This window comes from Pleurodeles waltl, chromosome 11, assembly GCF_031143425.1.
Source record: "Pleurodeles waltl isolate 20211129_DDA chromosome 11, aPleWal1.hap1.20221129, whole genome shotgun sequence".
Classification (NCBI taxonomy): domain Eukaryota; kingdom Metazoa; phylum Chordata; class Amphibia; order Caudata; family Salamandridae; genus Pleurodeles; species Pleurodeles waltl.
Genome location: NC_090450.1, coordinates 995,694,056 through 995,709,296, shown reverse-complemented (window position 1 = coordinate 995,709,296; position 15,241 = coordinate 995,694,056).

The following is a 15,241-nucleotide window of genomic DNA, read 5'->3' as shown; positions in this document are numbered from 1 at the left end:
TGCGGGGTGGTTCTCCCTCTGCAGGGGTTGGGGTGCCTGTGTGGTGGTCATGTGGTGGTGCCTCCTGTCCACTTTCGCCGGCGGAGGTGGTGGGCAGTTCATCGTCCAGGCTAGTGTCAGGGGCCCCTTGTTATGGCACAGTGTCCCTCCTGGTGTTGAGGAGTTCCTTCAGCACCCCTACAATGTTGCCCAGGGTGGAATTGATGGATCTGAGTTCCTCCCTGAACCCCAAATACTGTTCCTCCTGCAGCCGCTGGGTCTCCGGAAATTTGGCCAGTACCGTTGCCATCGTCTCCGGGGAATGGTGGTAGGCTCCCATGATGTTGGAGAGGGCCTCGTGGAGAGTGGGTTCCCTGGGCCTGTCCTCCCCCTGTTGCACAGCAGCCCTCCCAGTTCCCCTGTGTTCCTGGGCCTCTGTCCCCTGAACCTGGTGCCCACTACCACTGCCTCCAGGTCCCTGTTGTTGCTGGGGTGGTGGGTTAGCCTGGGTTCCCTGTAGTGGTGGACACACTGCTGATTAACGTGTCCTGGGGACGGAGGTATGGGCCTGCTGGGTGGGTGCTGTGCTGGTGTTTCCAGAGGGGGCAAGCTCTGTAGTGGCCTGTGCCAGTGTGAGTGGAACCGACTGTCCCGAGGACCCATATGGGTCGGGCTGGTCATATAGATCCAGTTGGACAGAGCTGCTGTCATCACTGTGGGCCTCTTCTGTGGGTGGAGTGGACATATCTGGACCCTCCTGTCCGGTGACGTTGGGTAGGGGTCCTGCAGGGGTGTAAAGGCATGATTATTGCATCTGTATGTACCATGGTGTGCCATGGGTGGGTGACCGTGTACCCCAGAGATTGCATTCCTGTGTAGGACCTTGTGTGACGATGGTTTAGGGGGGTGTATGGGTATGTGCAGTGGCCATGCATTGGTGATGGGTGTCCATGCTTTGGTGTTGAATGCAGGGCTTGGTGTTGGGATTTGTGGTTTGTGATATTGGGACATGTGTGAGGAGTAGGAGTGATGGGGGTGAGTACGAGGGTGGGGGTATGTGATGGAATGCAGGTAGGGTGGGGGATGTAATAGTAAAGATTTGACTTACTAGAGTCCATTCCTCCAGCTACTCCTGCGAGGCCCTCAGGATGCAGAATAGCCAAGACCTGCTACTCCCATGTTGTTAGTTGTGGGGGAGGAGGTGGGGGTCCTCCGCCAGTCCTCTTTACTGCGATGTGGTGTCTTAAGACCATGGGACGCACCTTCCCCCGTAGGTCGTTCCACCTCTTCCTGATGTCATCCCTATTTCTTGGGTGCTGTCCCACTGCCTTGACCCTGTCCACTATTCTTCGCCATAGCTCCATCTTCCTAGCTATGCAGCTGTGCAGCACCTGTGATCTGAATAGCTGTGGCTCTACCCGGATGATTTCCTCCACCATGACCCTGAGCTCCTCCTCAGAGAACCTGGGGTGTTTGCCGTGCCATGGGTGGTGTGGGTGATGTGTGGGGTAGTGTGTGTTGTGATGTGTGGGGTGATTTTAGAGGTGTGTTGTGTGAGGTACATGGATGCTATGTGGGTGATGGTGTTGAGTGCCTGTGGATGCTCGTTTGTAGATGGTGATGTCTCTCTGTGGCCTTCTATTGCAATTCTGGTCGTAGGGTTTGTGGGTGATGTGGGTGTGTGTTTTATATTGTATTGGGTGTGTGGGAGTGGTGTGTGTATGTGTATCAGGTGTGTGTATTTGGAATTGTCCAATGTGGCTGTGTTTTGTAAATGTGTGTGTATTTTGAGAGCGGCGGTGTGTACCGCCAATGGAATACCGCGGTTGAAAGACCTCCTGGTGGATTCGTGGGTCGTGATAGTGTGGGCGTATTCCTGTTGGCGTGACGGTGGAGATTTTGTTATCGCCACTGACCTTTGGTGTGGCGGACTTGTGTGGGTGTCTAGATTTTGGCGGATTCTGCCCTTTGGGTCATAATGACCGTGGCGGAATTCCGCGGCGGTGTGTTGGCGGTCTTCTGCACGGCGGTATGTGGCTTTTACCGCCAATGTTGTATTGACCCCCAATATATATATATACATATATATATATGTATTTATATGTGTATATATATATATTTCCTAACAATTTTGAATATAGCTGTCCTCCTTGAACAAAAACCTGTAAATCCAAAAATGTATAAGCTATATATAAACATACATATATATAAATATAATTCTATATATCAGTTTATATATTTTTGGATTTACAGGTTTTTGCTCAAGGAGGGCAGCTACATATAAATTGGAAACCGACAGCAGGTGATTCTACTCTACACAGAAGTCAGCACCCCCGTAGTCTTCTTAGAAGCATACCCTATGGGGAAATGTTTAGTTTGAAGCAGAATTGCTGTCGGCACTCAGATTATATGGAGGCTGGCAGTGAGGCAAATTGCAGAGTTAAGCAGAAGCGTTATCCCAGCAGGATACTTGGTCAGGTAACTAAGAGGGCAGGATGTGTTGACAGACAATCGCTATTAGTGCAGCGACCAGATAGGAAAACAAGTCAACAGGAGATGGTCACGTTGGTCCCTGGGTTTTGGAAGGATGCAGTCACACTTGTTGAGATTTTGAAAAAGAATTGGCAGGTACTATTGACTGATCATGTGTTAAGGTCCAGTATACCTCCAATGCTACTAGTAACATACAGGAGGAGTACCTTGATGAAGGACCTTTTGGTGGGGGGCCTCCTGCCGCCCCCCCCCGAACTCCGGGGACCACCACCCTCCTGGAGCTTTCATTTTTAAAAAATCAGGGGGCATGGCCCCCGCTGACCTGGGGAACGCCACCTCCCCAGGTCTTTCATTTTTAGAGATGCAGGGGGTCCCTGGCCCTTCTGCTGCCCTGCGGGCTGCCACCTCCCCAGGGCTGTGTCAATTATAATCTGGGGGGGTGCCCGTCCTCATGCCGCTGCCCCGGGGACAACCACCTCCAGGGCAATAACTGTGATTAATGCAGGGATGCCTGTGCCCTCCCCTGCACCTCGAGGACCACCATCCCTCAGGCAAATATTTAAAAAAAGAATGGGGGTCCCTTTGAGACCCTGGCTCCTGAGAACCACAACCCCCTGGGGCTATTCTCGTTGGAGGGGGGCCATGTGGCCCCCTCACGGAGCAGTTGATGGCCCTGGAGACCACCACCACCCAATGTCGGCTCCTGCCATGTCCCGGGGTGCCAACCCCCAGGTTATTGCTGTTTGCTGTGGCTTCGCTGCAGCTCTGCAGCTACAGCCAAGCCACAGCAAACACTTCAGGTTTGACAGTGGGACCTGTAAAGCAGGTCCTGCTTTCAAAATCCAAAGCTTTCATCTCTGTCCCCTGCACGCGTTCAGTGGAAGCTGTCAAAGCTGAAGCAATGGCACTGTGAGGGAAGCCTTAAGGCTTCCACCACAGTTCCAGGTAGCTTGTAAAGGGCTTTTTATTTAAAAAAATAATAATTATAAAAAATAAATAAATAAAGAGGGACCCAGAGGGTCCCAGATAGCCCTTAAGGGGCTGATTTAAAAAAAAAAACCAAACCATAGCTTAGTGTGAAGGTCACAGACCTTCACACTGAGCTTTGATGGTTCGAGTCCAGCTCATTCTAAGTATATTAATCAACGCACTTTCTCTGTATATTAATCAAAGCACTTTCTCCATGCACAGTTTATTAATCCACATATTACATCATTGATGACATATTCTATGCCATCTCTCATATTCTCACTTCAACATTTGCAATAAAATTATTGATGAGACAACTGTTCATGGCGAGGGCGCGAGTTACAGTTATTTTAGGGCTCGCGTTTTAGTTACTTGAAAGAGCTCCAAACCTATAACTGCTGAATTTCTTTGGTTTTGTAAAAGTACATTTATAACCTAACTATAACATCCCTGTAAGCTTTGTTTTTTTCAGTGAAAATATATATCTATGTACTGAAATTAACACATACACATGACACTCTGTGAAGTTGTACTGGCTGGGAAAACCCTGCTATATAATTACCAATATATACCTATCTGTGTCCAAGGTGAAGCTGGGTCAGCAGCATTCTTCATGGAGATGAGCAGCTCCTGAAAGAGGGATTGGAATTAAATGCAAAATCGTATTAACACAAAGCAAAAACCTTATGTTGAGGAAACCGCGCTTATTCTTACGATGGTCAATGTAGGCCTCGATTTCAAATTGTTTTGTGCTGCCTGCTGCCACCTTTTTATCTGTGGTCAACTTTTTGCTTTTGTTTCGACCTGCAACAGATGAGTCATGTACATGCAACCTTGCAAACAATATTTTGAAATCTAATGTCACTTTCCCATGTACAGAATGATGTTTCTTTCCTTACAGCTCTGCAGTACAATGTTCTACCTAAAGTGAATTTTCCCAAGGCCTCACCTGTGGGGCCCATTGTGTGATTCTTATGCGAACTTGTCCTTGTAAGTTAAGTAACATCATTTTTATCAACAATGGAGTAGTCTGAAGGATACCAGGGACAGGACCTGCATTATGTGAATCTGTGGGATAATGTTGAGAATGTGAACTGAGAAGCTGAATCTTTCCCTCTCTTTTTAATATGACTGGTTGACACCCTGTGGCTCTTGCTCAACTATCCTAAATGTATGACTTCCTTTGCACAACACATTCTCCTCTGACTTTTAGGAGGCAGCACAGGTCTGATCTCTGATTTATGACTTTGATTAAATCACTAAAACTGAAATATACCTGACATAAATGGCTAATTGACTATCTTTAACTGTTCTGTATTTAACCCTTAATAAACCTTCATGGTTGTATTGAAGTATGTTGTCCCATTTTAATTGAAAAGCCTAATGTGCTTTACTGCTTAAGTTTTTAATTTGTTGACCGGATCCAGTTGAGAAAGGCAAAGTTCTTGGGGATTAATACTGCTCCTGGTCTGTCTGAAGTGCTTTAATTTGGTATTAATGAGAACAAGTGCAATCAATCTTTTGACATCATTTCCAACTCTGATGCTCTCTCATTGCACAACCTCTGGATTGGGGGGATGATGGTTTTTCCTGCACTAGAAGGTAAAACCAGAGTGTACCACCTGGACCGAGCCGAGCAGAGAACATGGGGTCTGAATGTTTAATGGTAATTCTAGGAGTGGTCCAACATTTTACCATCAATGATATTTTTGACAGATCTGCCACCAGCAATAGACGCTTCAAGCTAAACATGATCAAGCTCCTTCACTGAGCCATTCAGATTGGTTGGTCTGTGGAGAGAACACATCTTAGGGATGCATGGTACTGTTATCATTCGGGTGCACAGAGCTCCTCATCCAGGACAGATTAGTTGTTGTAGTCACAGGGACAGATAAACCTCTTTGAGACATAACCTTCCTAGCACAGGGGACCTAGGATTAAAGGGGTTACTTGGGAACCACAAAGCAAGAAAGTACTGATGTTAAGGGGGGTTGACCCACGGGGGTTATAACCATCAATGATGTATATTGGTTTCTGGCGTAACATGGTTTAATAGATTGAAAATCAAATAAAAAGAATTAAGAACAAAGCAAGGAAGTAAGGAGTGTCCTGAGTCTCAGTGCACGGAAGTTCAAAGACAGTCGACTAGTAGGTAAGTTAGGATGCACAGTGGAAAAATACTTTCAAGTGAATTAGGGGTTGGTACGGTCTAAGGTGGTGCTCTGTGAAGAATATAAGGCAGCTGTTAGGGGATAGTCTATTTCCAAGGTAACAGGAAAAGGTATGGATGGTCTTAGTGGTTAGGAAGAAGCTTATGAAACTGGAAAAAATGTATTTGGAAAACAGAGACAGTGGTGTGTGTGCAAGGCTGGAACACAATAGCAGGAATGTTGATTTTTGACCAAAAAAGGTCCAAAATACAGCCTTGCAGAAGCCACTCTGTGAAGGTGGGGGAGAGGCCAGAAAGCTTATAGCATAGGTCAGCAAAGTGAAGTAGGGTTGTGGAGACAGTAGAAGACAAAGAAGGAGTAACAGTGATTGGAAAGTGATAGCAGATACATCTGTAGAATAGTTCGAGAAGCAGTATGCCACCCAAGGGGAAGGCAGTATGGCAGCAATGCTGGCACATGATCCCTCTGGAGGACCGACCGGCACTGGAAGATGAGTTTATGGTGGAGGAGATCTCAGAGAGTGTGACAAAGGGCCTGATTTAGATTTTGGCGGATGGGTTACTCCGTCACAACTGTGACGGATATCTCGTCTGCCAAAATATAAATCCCACAATTTCCAATGGGATTTATATTTCGGTGGATGGGATATCTCTTACCGTTATGATGGAGTAACCCATCTGCCAAAATCTAAACTGGCAGGGCATGTGCTTCTAATGTTGGAAAGGGCTAGACGAGAAGGGTACTGCTGAGTACTACTATTGTAAAACTCAAAACTCAATATAGGCCAATACATATATTAAATCTCAAAACATTGCACAGCAGCTATGGTGTTTTTTTGGGATGCAGCCAAGGCCTTTGATTCAACTAACTGCCTCTATGTGTTTGCAGTCCTGCAGAGGATGGGCTTTGGTCATATCTGATTCCCTGGTTTGTGGCTACTGCGTGTGACCCCAATGGCCAGGGTAAAAGTTATTAGGGGTCCTTTTGTCAATCTTTTGTTTGGGAAGAGTAGCAATGTTGTTCACCTTGGTGAGAAAGTCTTTGGCTTGCTGGATATGGAAAACGCATTAATAAGGGGTCTTTGCTCCAACTCTTTGTTCGTCATCCTCTATGAAGACATTGTAAAGCAATGCACGACAGGCCCTGCACAGTCCTTGTCTAGAATTCTATTCATATTTGATAAGTATGTATCATTCTCAAGTCTTGTATCTATTGTATTAAGTCTTTTTTTACCCTTTTGGCTGCTTTGATGGAGGGACCTGTTCTCCAGCTTCTGCTGGGAATAAATAGTAAGGGTTTCATGTATTTAAGGAATGGGAACATTCTTTTAGACCATAACTTGGTCAGGGGCTGGGACAATTTAAAACTGATGTCTCATACTGGTGCTCACTCACCCTTTCATTACTGTGTTGGGCAAATTTGCATTAGCTGAAGGTGCTCCACAAGTTGTTTTATGTTCAGCAGAACACCCCCCTTTCAGTACCTGAAAACTTTTTAAAATACTTGATGGGGGCTGCCTTTAAATATTCTTATAGTACAGTTTCCCTTTGAGAGCAGATAGAGATGTGGAGTTTGTGGTCTCTGAACTAACAAATTAAAAATACATCTTTTAGCGAAGGTGGTTTTTAGATTGTTAGTTTGAAAATGCCACTTTTATAAAGTAGGTATTTTCTTGCTTTAAACATTCTGTGACTCTGCCTGTTTGTGGATTCCCTGTCTGAGTCAGACTGACAGATGGGCTGTTTGTGTATCTCCTCTAGACAGTGAAACAAAGGGAGATATGCTGTTGCCTGCATATCCTGATGAGCCATCTGGGCTAGAGTGTAGGGTGGAGTGGTCACTTACACCTGAATGGGCTGTGTGTGCCTTCACAAAATGCAGTCTCCAACTCCCTGGTGACTGTCTGGGGCCTGGCCTGGGCAAAGCAGGATCCTGTAAACAACAGAGACTTTTCTTTGAAGTTGGGCAACTTCAAAGGCAGAAAGGAGTATAAGTATTGGACCCAAAACCCCAGACTTTAAATTTCTTCAAGATCTGCTTCTGGAATCAAGAGGAACCTCTGCCAAGGAGAAGAGCTGAAAAGCTGGGGAGAAGTCCTGCCCCTGCCTGTGACTGTGACTTGTTGGGCTATCCTGAAGTTGCTACTTCTGTCTGTGAAAGGGGACAAAGACTGGACTTTGTTGTGCATTCCTGCTTGAGAAGAATCTCCAAGGGCTTGGACTGAGCTTGCTTCCTGTTTTTGAAGCCTCAGGGACCGCAAAGGCTTTACCAACCAGTCTCTGAGTATGCATGCTGTGGACTCTAGCTTGTCAGAGGGTGTCATTCCAGTTCCTGGGTCCGTGAGAGTGAATTTCTGGTAAAATCCTTTGAAAAAACGCCGGCCGACGCTGTGCAACTTCATAAGGACGCCGCTACATGGAACTCTTGATGCCGCCTTCACCTGAAGCCGTGGACTTCGCAGAAGCACGCTGGCCCCACTGACATCGCAGGCCCTGCATCACTGACGCCATTAACGTCCCAAGAACTTACAAGATCGGAGTGTTGTGGCACCGAAGTTCATGACACCCAACTCCGTTGCAGCGCTTGTGACCCTGTAACGTGACCGCAGCCACTTGAGGTTGCCCCGCATCATTGTGACTTCGCCGGACTCCAACTTTATCAGAGGTGCTCAGGGACCGACTCCTCACAACCGACACCACCTGACTTCCACCGTTCCGCAGCAATGATCCAACACCTCTTTGTGACACCTCAGCTCCTTCGCCTCGTAGCACCGGAACCGATGCTGCATCGGACCCAGCGATGCCTCGCTCCCCAACTCCATGCACCGGCCTGTTTTCCACACTTTTGCTAAGGTACTGTACCTGGGGGTCCGTGTGACTCCGTAAACTGTGCCAGTGGCATCGCATTGTGGGAAACAACTCTGTCACGATGCCGCTTAACATCAAATTGCAGTATTTGTGCTTCTAGGCACTATTTTACTGTTTTTAATTGCTAAGGTCATATTTTTAATTGTGTATTGTGGATTTTTATCGTAGTTGGTCTTCTTTATTTAGGTAAAAAAATCCTATTTTTCTAAACCTGTGCGGTGGTCATTTTGTAGTTTCAATGTATTACTGTGTATGTTGGTACAACTACTTTACACATTGTTTCTGGGTTAAGCCTTTTTGGCTGCATCACTTCAGAAATGCAGGGATGCACTGTATTTAAAACACTATGGTGCACCCCTGTGTGTTTCCTGGCGGTGGTGCTAGAATTAGCTGCTTAGCACCAACGTAGGCACCCTTTCACCATAGTGCTAGGGTGCCTGTGTTGCAGGAAATGATTGTGGCAGTGCGCCATTGGCACGTCAGTAAGCATTCCACTGCAACACCCATTGCATTTTGACACTGCCCCAGATTTACGAGAATTCGTTTACCTGATATTTTTATTTCTCCTCGTTTTTGCTTTTCCTATGTGTGCTGCATTCTGCAGCATACATAGGAAGAACAATACTCCATTAATGATTCTTTATGTGCAGGAAGGTGTGCCTTCTTGCACATAAACAATCATTAAATAATGACGATTTGCTACTCCTATGTGCCCTGCATTGTGCAGCACACATAGGACTAGCAAATCACCATTACTGGTTGGACATCCTCCTGCACATAAAAAATTATTCCCTGCAATGTAGCCACCCTTGCACCATGGTGCAACGGTACCTGCGTTGGCAGCTTAGGCCAGCCCTGTTTTTTCCTTACCTGCATACTTAAAGTGTTTTGCTGGTTGAGTTGGTTGCAGTCCATGGGTTAAAAGCTGAGGATTGTGCTTGAGGGTGCAACTGTTTTCTGGGCTCTGTTGATGGGATGTTGGTGGTGCAGGTATCTAGGAAAAGTCAAGTTTTTAACTGTCTTTGAAAGCGTATACAGTTCCGGGTGCTTCTACTATTGGCTAGAAGTGAGTTCAAGAGCTTGGTGGCTTGTACTGAGAGCAGTGCCTCTTACATGGTAAGGTGGTATGATGATATTTTCAAAAGGCTGGAGTGCAGTGTTTTCTGCTTGGTTTGTATTGCTTGAAGTTAACTTGTAGGTGGTCCATTCCTGGGGAGGCTCTTTGAACAATGCAGAACACCTTGAACATTGTCGTTCTATCTACAGGTAGTTAGTGGTGCGATTGCAGGACTGGAGTCATGTGTTCTCTTGGGTGAAGGCAGAGAAGAAGCCTGGCAACAACGTTTTAGATCAGTTGCATTTTGTGTGTAATAGATGTGGGTGCTCCGAATTATAGGCTGTTGTCATAGTGAAGCTTGGAGATTACGAGTGTGAGGATGACTTGCAGTTTATGTTGGTATGTAAGGTATGGGAAGATGCAATATAGTGTTTTCGCTGTGTAGAAGGCATTCTTTGTAACGTTGTTAGTATGCAGAATGAAGTATAGGTCTGAATACTTGGGTACTCCTAGGTTTTCAACTTCTCTTGATGTCAGAGGGACTTCAAATTCCTTAAGTTTTTTATCGGTAGGCTGGTATTCTTGCATTCGTCCACATGTAACAATCTCTGTTCACACTGGTCTACGTGAACAAATCCAATAATGTTCATCTTTGTGTAATTTTACAATTTAATTTATGCTTTTAGTTTCCAGGATGTCTTTATTGATTTTACTAACTTCTTATTGTGTAGTCATCAATCTCTTGCAAATCCGTTCCAAAATAAGTATTGTTATAGCATTCATTGCAACCTTTTCAACTTCTCTATTATAGGAGAAACTGGAGAATAATAACTTGAATAAAACAAAATTGCAGCAATGCATTTTATGTTCAAGGTATATACTGGGGGAACTATTAAATCATGACAGTTTAAGGCACAAACAAATTTACTTCTCAGGGGTATTTTGTGCTTTATTGTCGTTATATATTTCCTCTTTCAATAAAGGGACTGTTTCAAGCAATAAAAAATAGAAATGTGTAATGTTCCTATCATATAATCCCCCTCTTTAAAATGTAGGTGGCATACAAAATGGAAATGTATCTTTGTTAGGAACCGCTGTTAATATATAAAAAATGCTCTTAATATACTTTTAACTTTGATAATATCAGTAATTGTTATGTCATCGGGATTTCTTGAGAGGATTCAGTGTCAGAGATCACCTAATGCCACTTCCTGTGATGTCACTGAGTCTAAGGGAAGGCAATTAAAATCACTTCCGCCACCCCTGGCATTTTGGTGAATTGACGCCCGTGTGTTTTTTAGAATAATAGTTCTGTTGCACACAAAACAAAAAATGTGAACGCACAAGTATTCTATTGCTGCACACACAACAATGAATGTGCATACACAATCATTCAATTGCTTCAAACAAAGCAATAACTGTGCTCACAGAACGATACTATTGCTGCACAAACAACAACAGATGAAACACACAAGCCTTCCATTGTTGCATATCACAGTGATAACTGAGAACACAGAAGTATTCTATTGCTGCACAGACAGCAATACATGTGCACACAGGCATTCCATTGCAGCAAACACAGCAATACATTCCACACAGAAGTATAGTATAGTAGCACGCACAGCAACAAATGTACTCCGATAAATGTTAAATTGCTGCACACACAACAATAAATGTGCACACACAAGCATTCCATTCCTGAAAACACAGCAATACAGGTGAACACACAAGTATTCAGTTGCTGCACACACAGCAATAAATGTGCACACACAAGCATTCCATTCCTGAAAACACAGCAATACAGGTGAACACACAAGTATTCAGTTGCTGCACACACAGCAATAAATGTTCACACACAAGCATTCCATTCCTGAAAACACAGCAATACAGGTGAACACACAAGTATTCAGTTGCTGCACACACAGCAATAAATGTTCACACACAAGCATTCCATTCCTGAAAACACAGCAATACAGGTGAACACACAAGTGTTCAGTTGCTGCACACACAGCAATAATTGTTCACACACAAGCATTCCATTCCTGAAAACACAGCAATACAGGTGAGCACAGAAGTATTCACTGCTGCACCTGGAGTGAATTATTAAGAGGGAACAGCCAGCACCAGACACATAGAAACACTTGATACAGCCGTATTAAGCACAAATAGGATCAGGTCCAAGAGTATTTTAAACCCAGACCCAAACCACGGAGCAATATAGCTCTTTAAAGTTAGGGGAAGGATGCAATGAATTTGGAACAAGCAACATGTACTTGTAGGAGGCGGGTGATCTCTTTGTGTAACATTTGCAGGTGGGATACACTGGATTTTGTTACTCATGAATCGGATGTTCCTTGAAGCCTTCTGGTCCTTCCAAAGCACCTAGGACAGAAGGAGTTTGCCGAAATGACTGAGGAGGAACTTCAAATCATAGCTGGGTAGCAGAAAGCTTGTTATCTGGTCTTCCTGCATCTCTTAGTCTCATGCCTTGGTATCCCACTAGTGTGGGCTTTAGGGCCTTCTGAGCTCTTGCTTGCGAAGTGCAGTGTCCTACTAGAGTTTACATCCCTGAAGGCGTGAAGCGTACATTGATGGACATGCGTTTGGGCAGAGGGAGTTCCTTGGTCGAGGGTGATCTAGAAGTTCTATTGATGTGTGGCTCTTCTCACTACAAGACAATCTCCAAAGTCTAAGGTAGGGCCATGAGTCTCCAGTGATCAGGGTGTTGCATCCATGCAGTGGGAAAAAGTGAATGCCTGCCCGGCTGTTTCAAAGTCAATTCTGGCACAAATGCCTTGAAGCAGAGACAACTGGAGCCTTGTTGTGTCTTTATGAGATTTTTAGACATTTGCTGCTGTTGCCATTTAGGGAAAACTGCACTTTTCAGATATTATTGATTATTTGCAAATAGGTACCTAAATATGCATAGTTTGTGGGAGACACAACTTTTTATATATTTTAATTGAACGCCTCTCATGTTTAGAGCTATTGAAGTGAAGCAGTAAAATTAAAACATTGTTTTCACTAAATCTATGAAGTGAACATCTTATTGGTGTGTTCACCCTGCCCTCATCAGCAACACCTCCCATATTATATTAGAAGTCAGACCTTTCCAGGTTGTCAGTGATCATCCGCTGTCACTAGAGGTCCGGAGGGCCTGCACAAAGCCAAGGTGCAGTCCGCTCTCAGTTAACAAAGAGTTAAGTTATGTCTGTGTGATGCAGAAGGTGGTACCACATTGCTCAGATATGCTTCCCAAGACACTCCAAGATGGCTGACATTGTACCATTAGCAGAGCTTTGTTATTCATGACTGGAAGAGGCCAAGACTGTGACTCATCCATCTATTCACTGCTAATCTATTTAATTACTGCTCCCATACTATGCTTCCATCTTAGAAGAGCATTCAGAGCAACCATGCCCTCCTTATTGTATAACAAGCCTGGAGCAGTTGTCAACTGGGCGTCTGACCTTTTCACACTGTTGCCTTCTGCACTGCAAAAGGTCATGGTATAAGTTTCCACTGCGGCTCTCCCAGGCCCGCTAACTCTGCCAGACCAATCACGTCAGCGGAGGTGATAAGGGCGGCTTTTAATTAATGCTTGTGACACATTTGCGGCACCTTCCCTTGATTAATTACCCCGTGTAGTTCTCCCAAGCATGCGTCGGCTTCATGCACCTTGAATAGGACAGGGTGAGAGTTCACCCCGTGTCACTTCACATTACATACAACCCCTAATGCAGCCGAAGGATTTCAAGGGCTGATGTATTGCGTAGTGTGCTGCCCAGTCAGGAACCCACCAATGACTACACCGCACACGGAACTGAATATTACACTTCTTTATTCTTCTGCGTGTAACTGCAAACTCAGCATTTTAAACCAACACTAGCAATTACGCCACATTTCTACAGAGTCCCTTTGGAGCCCAAAGGGTTCAGCCATAAACTTTCCAAGACACTACATATTGTTCAACAAGGAGTGTGTCGAGTGGCATCCAAAGGTTCCTGGCATCAAAATTAAATATCACACGGCCTTCCCCAGGGCAAAGAGCCCTAATTTACAAACATAATGGAAATAATAATTATTTGTGCCAGTTTACACAGAGTAAAAAAATAGTGTAATGAAACAAGCCCAGAAATAACGTCCACCTTCAGGATTATCAACCATTTGTTTTAGGCCCCAACAAAATACAGAGAGAGCAACATTCCAGGTCATTCACAACACTTCTCAGGGTCTTGAGAGTACAAGAATGGTGACCTTTGTCTTCCTGGCTTTAACTACCTCTTAGTTGCATTCAATACCAGTGTACACCAAATCCTGTCCCGGCCATAGGCTCAAGGAGGCTAAAGGGACATGTGGCCAATCACAAGAGGGTCCCTGCAACAAAAAAAGATGCTACCAAGGCAGCACCACCAGAGAAAGAACAGTAGAATACTACTTCAAATGAATAGAAGAAATCATCAGAGCATATAGGATGCCAAACAGACCCACATGTATAGGAAAAGGATTCTTTGACTATACAAATAAATGGCTATAAAATATTCACCAATCTAATATGATAAAGAAACCAAAACAGTACAACGAATTCATAGGATTATGATATAACAAACACCTGACTGGGTCACAGCCACCACCATCAATTAAATACGTTCATTCATACCATCAACAGCACTCACACCACACACACTATGATACCATACACAAGAAGCCTCTCAAAGAACAATATAATTGGGATGAGGTCAGTACTATACCATCCAGCTTATATACAGTTTTTACACAAATATCATTGAAGGCATATATTAAACTTTAGTAGTTTCATGTTCCTGGGGGCAAAAACATAATTACAATAATTGGAATGCAACAATCAACAGGATTACATCGAATAGCATTGCGTAATCAACTTGGATCCAACAAAACGGATGAATATGATAATCAAGGTGATCCATCCATCCCTTGAATCGTGCCGGCGTGCGTTTCGGTGGGACTGCCCAGCGGTAGCCACCTTCTTCAGGGCACAGGAATAAAATCAAGAGAGATGCCGAAACCCAGAAAACAATCTGATGAATGAAAATATACACATCACTGTACAATGATGAAAAAGATGAATATTACCAATACATAATCTTGGACGTGCCTATAGCAGCTCCATTGAGGAAATCAATCTGATAAAATAGATGAAAGGCCCTAATGCTGAGTAACGACTATACTGTAAAGAGAGAGAAAAGAAAAAAATATAGAAAAGATCCTTCACCTTATGCGCCAAACCCGACTTGCGGTCCACAGTTGTGAGCTATAACTAGTAGCGCGTTGGTGCCGGATATTGCTTGAAGGGCAGGAGCCCTTTAAATTCTTCTCGCGCTCCCGCCGTCGCGGGAAGCGCGTTGGTGTTGGATATTGCTTGAAGGGCAGGAGCCCTTTAAATTCTTCTCGCGCTCCCGCCGTCGCGGGACGCGCGCGGGCGGTGCCCGGGCGAAGCCCGGGCCAAGGGCGGGCCCGTCCTTGCCCGTCATTGCCAGGAAGAGGCAGGGCAGGGCCACCCCCTGACATTCTTCCAAAAAAAAACCTTCTGGACATCGGGACTAGGCACCTTACAAGCGTTTGGTTGCCTGAAGGTACTGTGTGGGTGCTCGGCCTGTTCCCCCTTGTTTTAAATATTTTAGTATTGAAGTAATCGTTTTATATACCTAAATATAGCCCCTCGAGTA